Below are 6,067 nucleotides of genomic sequence, written 5' to 3'. Positions count from 1 at the left end.
GTTTAGATGTACTTCTCTTTGAGCTACCTCTGGAGCTGAGACAGAGAGTAATAGGCAACGTGTCTTTTCAGGAGTCAGCTGGCTCTCCCCCTTAATGCTTGTGTGAGAGAGACAGACAGGGACCTGTTCTCAGCCCTGCCTATTTCTGTATTCAGGGCACAACACAAGATGCACAATATCTGCTCTGTCCTCTGTGCCAGAGGTGATGTCCTCAGTCACTTGGCAGTAGGGAAGGCTTTCCTCTCTGGTCTGTGCATGTGTGGGTGTTTGCATGCATGCATGTGTGTGTGGCTAATATCTCAGCTCTAAAACCCTTCACATTTTATACGAAGAATTCAAAACCCCCATCTTCAGGGCTGGCTAATTTGGTGTGTCTTCACTAACAACCTATAAGCAAAGCCCTGCAGCCCCATGAATACTCTAGCTGGAGCTGTGCTTCTTACATCTCTGCCATAGTCAGAGAGGGTCCTAAGTACATCAGTACAGCACTGTAACAAATGCTACAATTATTCTTGCATAAGGCACTGTTTAAAAGACACTTCTTTTATCAACCAGTGCATTTCAATGGGATTTATTTCCCCTCTCCTACTACTCATTTACTTCTCCCCTTTTCATTGCAATAAAGTTCTGAACAAGGGCCGGGGGGTGGTGGGGGTGGTGGTGCGGAATCTGGATGTCATTTCCAAATGTTGTAGTAAATAATTCACAGTAATATAAGGAGAAATTGCTTTTTGTTGACTTCAGCTCATGCAGAGCATTGCATGCAGCTCAGCTCTGCTAAACATGGTCAGCTCTGGATATACAAATTTAAAAGTCTGTTTTCTGTTTCAACCCTGGCTGATTTCAAATAGGGTATGATAGGACTAGTGTCTGATACCAGCACAGAGTGGGGTAATGTGTGGTACAGCTGGCTGAGGTAAACACAGGACAGTTACTCCTTTGATCTCAGCCCCTTTCCTCCTTTGCTGCTTTTGTCACTGAAAAAAAGAAAACAGAGAAGTGAAATGTGAAGCCTTCCAGTTGCCTACAACTGTTAACCAATTTATCTTTTTTAAGGTAGAGGAAATAGGAGGGTAAAAAAAGGTGAAGGCAGGAGTATGTCTTAATCTACAGAAGATCTAGGTCAGCAAATAAATGTAATCACTCTTAGAGTTACTGCAATCTAAGTCAGTCATGTTAACCTGTTGAACCAATGACCCATGGCTCCCACCTCAGGTGTGGCTGGAAACACTAGTTTGAACAATGCCCAGGACTGCAGAATGAGCACAGTCTTCCTAATGCTGTGAACAGTGATTGAAAAACATCTGGATTATGAAAACTAAACCCAGCAAAACAAATGGGAAAACAGCAACCCCTGTCTCTGCAGCTGGTTGACAGAACATTAATTCCGATTCCATTCAAAACATTAATATTTGCTTAGTTTCAAATCTGAGCTGAAGCAGACAGGCTAGAGTTACTGGACTTAGCATCATAACATGTGCTTTTTAAAGTTGCTTTTAATCTTTTTGATCCATGACAGGGTAAAATAGTGGGATCCGACAGAGCTGGCAACTCTGCAATGGATAATCTGGCTTGTAAATGCATTGTCTTGGATTACCAAGTGGCTCAAGGAGAAAAAAGGTATTGGCAAAGGGGGGTTCATACTATTAATTACATTTCATATAATGGTTTGCTGAATACAGTGGTTGCACAATATTGAGAGGAGGAGGAGGAGGGAGGAATCTTTCTGCTTGTATTCCATACTTCTTAAAATGACAGCACAATTTTTTATGTAGCACCACACGTTCTCTGTGTTTATTATTGTTTTGATAGGTAGCTTGCAAAGTAGGGCTCATGAGATGATTTGAAGATAATGACTCTGACATTATATGACCTTTAGGTACATTGACAGCCACTCCAGACTGCATGCTATTTTATCAATAAAAGAATATTTTTTTTGGCTGGGGAAGTCTGTTGATGGAAGAGGTTTAAATGTAATATAGCCAGAATTATAGTCAAATGAAGTGACAGTCCTTGTGGAACTCGCTACAGGGGACATGAGATGATTTCTGTGCATGATAATGCATTTGCTTTTAAATGCCATCGCTGGATTGATAATTATAGAATTCTTCATATTGTGCCTGGCAGGGAGTCAAGGCTGAATTTTACCAGTCTTTAAGAGTGTGAGATAGAAGAGCGTGCTGTAAAACAGAAGAGTTTAGTCAGTTTGTGCACGCAGCTGCTACATGTATTTAAGATGTTACAAGAGAGAGTTTAGTCTTGTCTTTTCAGAGTCAGCATAAAGCCTGATGATGTTTTATTAGCACTCAGCATATTAGCAGGAAGGCTTTTAAGACCTCTTTTTTGCAAATGATCCATATGTGACCACCACGCAAAGCCTGTCTTTTCCCAGTTTGGTTAGGTATGTGGTAATTGGTTTAATTCCATGTATCCAGCTTTTACTGCTGCCATTTTTAGATGCAGAGGAATGTTTGAAAGTCCCTTCATTTCAATTTCAAAATTCAGAGATATACAGTGAGGAGGAGAAAGCATCTGGAGCAGCATGAAGATATTCGGTATCTGTAGCAGGCAGAGGATGGAGAAGAGGAGGGATTCTGCTGGACATGTTCTACCACCAACTTCCTCAATCAACTTATTCTGAAAAAAATATTAGGTGGAAATTTTAAGAACACCATGACCTAGGCAGTGAAAAGTGAAACAAAAAAAGACGTGAAGACATAATTGTGTTTTCTGTATTAGGTACACTGAAAATCATGGTGCAATTGCCCAGATACAATCAATGTCATCAGCACAGCTCCCTTCAGTGATTGCAAATACTCAATGTGTTTGCTTCTGTGTACCACATTCCCCATGTAATATGGGTTAAGTCTTGTGAATTCTGCTGGTGAAGAGTGGGATTTTTTTAGTGCCTTAGTGATTCAAATATGCCAGTGTTGACTCACAGTAGGATATCTGCTTTTAAGCAGGTAAAAAGTAAATTAATCAAAAATGAAAGCCCTTTTTGGGTGGACAAGCTGCCTGTGATCCCTTAGATAAATATGATGAATGGCTCGAGTAAGAAAAAAAAGAGAGAGATTCTCCTAAGGATATAAATATGTTTTATTTGGCCTTTAAAAACACAGTTTTGATATTATTTCATTTCAAGATGGTAACTTTTTTGTTTAAAAATTGTCCTGATTATTTGTTGGGACTCTAAACCAGGGTCCTCAAACTTTTTAAACAGGGGGCCGGCACGCGGATGCAGTGGCATGCAGTCATCTACGGCTGCTTGGTTCCCTGCCCCAACCCCCGGCAGGGGTGTGTGTGTGGGTTCTGTAAATACGGGGGGCTGGACTGAGGACCCTGGGGGGCCGTATCCGGCCCACGGGCCGTAGTTTGAGGACCCCTGCTCTAAACACTAATCACAACACAGCTTTTCCTTTTGTATCAGATAAATTTCCACATTCATCCAAAATTTTCTCTCTCATTCCTGACCCACAGTGTCTCAGTTTGGGAACTAAACCAAAAATGCATTATTCATCCAGCCCTTTTCAAAATCCTGTCTATGATCATCTAAGACTGGGGGTACACTGAGGACCTTCCTAAGTCATTGGCTGCAGGGACAATGAATGCCAGAAAGAGAAGATGGCAACTTCCCTGAGGCTTCTCCAGAGTTGTTGAGAACCAACAACAAAAGAAAGTCTGCACTCGTCATTTCTTAGCAGCAAAAGCAATGGCCCAAGAGAAATCAAGGCAGAAGAACCAAAAACTCGGCAGAAGAACCAAAAACTCAGCAGAAAAAGAATGAGAAGAAACAGACAGAGCAAAACCCCCCATCCTTCCACAGAAAGCAGGTGAGGAAGAGGCACACTAAAAGCAGGACAACAGCAAGTCTGTTGACACAGTGTGCCAGCGCAGAAAGCTTAAAACGTGAATGGCAGGTAGTTTGGCAGTCGTATCTGCAGCGTGAGATGTCACATGGGCAAAGCTGAACAGCCATGATGGAAAATCTGCCTGCCTAATAAAGATCAGTTCCTTGAAAGAACAGGTTTTTGTGGGACAAAAGATCTTTTAAGCTGCCTGGACATTGTTGCAGTCTTACTCAGAGCCACATTGCAGAAAATGTTTTGGGACACAATGAAGATGGAATACAACATACATACAAGAACACTGTAGTTGTATATGCGCTCTTGTTTCTTTACACTACTATGTTAATGGGCTGTTTGCTGATAAAAAAACCACGCTTACTGTGCACTGAATCCATTTCTAGTTATAAGTTAAAAATTCTTCTCTTAGGAAGATCCCTCTGTATTGTGCAGGTGTGTGTGGAATCCTGAGCATTTTAGTGACTCTACATCTTCTTATTTTAGTTGGAGATGTCTGAAGTAAAATTTCTAAATCAAAATGAATAACTTTAAAAATGTCATGAATTTCAAGAGCTCTGAATTTTAGAGGTATGCAAATAACGTTCTTCAATTCCTTGGCAAATGTAAAACATACCATCTCCAGCTGATGATATTTTTAGCAATTAGGTTTTTTCTAGGCTGAAAATGAAACCAGCAATTTCTACCAGAAAGTTAAAACCATTTAAAAAACTCCAATAAAAATGGGTCTTTCTTTCCAAATGAGAAGCTGTTTATAACATGAAAATTAAAACATTTTGTTTCAAAATATGAAAATGGAATATTTGGACCTTCTTATGGAGTGAAATATTTTATTGAAACTGAGATGAATGGGTAAATATTTCAGTGTCACAGAATCTGAATTTCTTCACTGAAATAAAATTTTATTAAGAAATATTAGCTTTGCCAAGCTCCTTTTAGCTTTCAGTGGACACGACTGATATATGTTTATTAAAGAGAGATAATTGTTTGTGTACATAAATCTGGAATTTGCAATATAATATCAGTTTATGGTGTTGTAGTGATTTTTTTTTTAATGAAAGATAAAGTGGTGTACTGTAGTTTCTTAATAAGCAGCAAGAGTGAAGTCAATAGGTACACCAGATAAGGGAATAGAGCAGAGCAAAGACACTGTGAGGTATTAGTTGCTGTAAGTTTGCTTACTGTCAACGTCACAATTACAACAGTAACTTACTGAACTAGTTCAGCTTACATGGCTCAGTTTTCCTCAAATAAAACAGCTGTTGATCTGACCAGGAACTGCCTGATTCTCTTATTCTTATCAATTATCTACATTCCTATACACTTACTTCGCTTTGCAGACAGTTTTATTTTCATACATCAGTTTCTTTCACAAAGCAAAATGTAATAAAGCTGATACATTTTCCATGGCACTTCTTCCACTTTCACCTTATTTGTTTATTTAGGTATTTATTTAGTAAGTTAGTTAGTTATTTTAAATTGATATATGTCTTCTAAACTGTTAAATCAGGAGTATAGACAGCCAGCTATCTATGTTGGTAGGATATGTAGAGCTAAGCTGTTGACACCAAGGACAAACTTTATCACCATCAGGCCATGTGGTCTGTGAATGACCAAAGCCTTGTTTCGAAGTCTTTTGTGACTGATGGTTAGATTCTCCAGTGTCTAATTTGTCATAAGATCTGACTGAAGATTATCCCTACAACAGACACTTTCATACCACCTGCTCCTTCTCTCCTTCTTCCCCTGTTTCCCTTAATCTTTGATGTCTAACAAGGTGCTCTAACACGTGCTCACGTTAAACTTATACTTCCGTGGCAACACTATGAGATCTTGACCCTTCACCAGCAATCCTTTCTTCCTAGTTCTAGAAGGACTGGTTGTTTTCAAACCTTCATACCTCTGCAAATCTGGTTGAAATCAGCCAAGATTTTAAAAATTGTTTGGCATAGGAAACAACCTGAGTTCCAGACAAACATTCCTATAGACACTCACATCTAAACATATGCAGCATGAAACAAGGCTAACACACCTCAGAGGCACCACATTCCATGTAAGTCAACACTTCTGGAGCTATTGAACATTTGTGTGAACAGTGACAAATATTAGGTTTCTTGTGGCTTAGGAGTTTCCTTATTATAACGTCATTGTAATGCAGGCAGGCATTAAAATCAATGGAAGTCAATGACTCTGTGATGAACCCA

The 6,067-nt window shown here is 39.5% G+C and overlaps 1 protein-coding gene across 25 annotated transcripts in view; it reads left to right on the top strand.

Moving 5' to 3' along the window:
* LOC308058479 (uncharacterized protein) overlaps nucleotides 1-5,134 on the top strand; it is a 92,910-nt gene extending 87,776 nt beyond the window's left edge. For all 25 annotated transcript variants that reach the window (XR_013925812.1, XR_013925813.1, XR_013925815.1 and 22 more), the window contains 2 exons: nucleotides 1,520-1,620; nucleotides 3,481-5,134. The gene's annotated coding sequence lies outside the window, so the exon portion shown is untranslated. The remainder of the gene's footprint in view (nucleotides 1-1,519; nucleotides 1,621-3,480) is intronic.
* Nucleotides 5,135-6,067: the final 933 nt, after the last annotated feature.

The sequence above is a fragment of the Falco punctatus genome (assembly GCF_963210335.1).
Source record: "Falco punctatus genome assembly, chromosome: 2".
In the NCBI taxonomy this organism is placed as follows: Eukaryota; Metazoa; Chordata; class Aves; order Falconiformes; family Falconidae; genus Falco; species Falco punctatus.
This window is presented reverse-complemented; position numbering and strand designations above follow the sequence as displayed.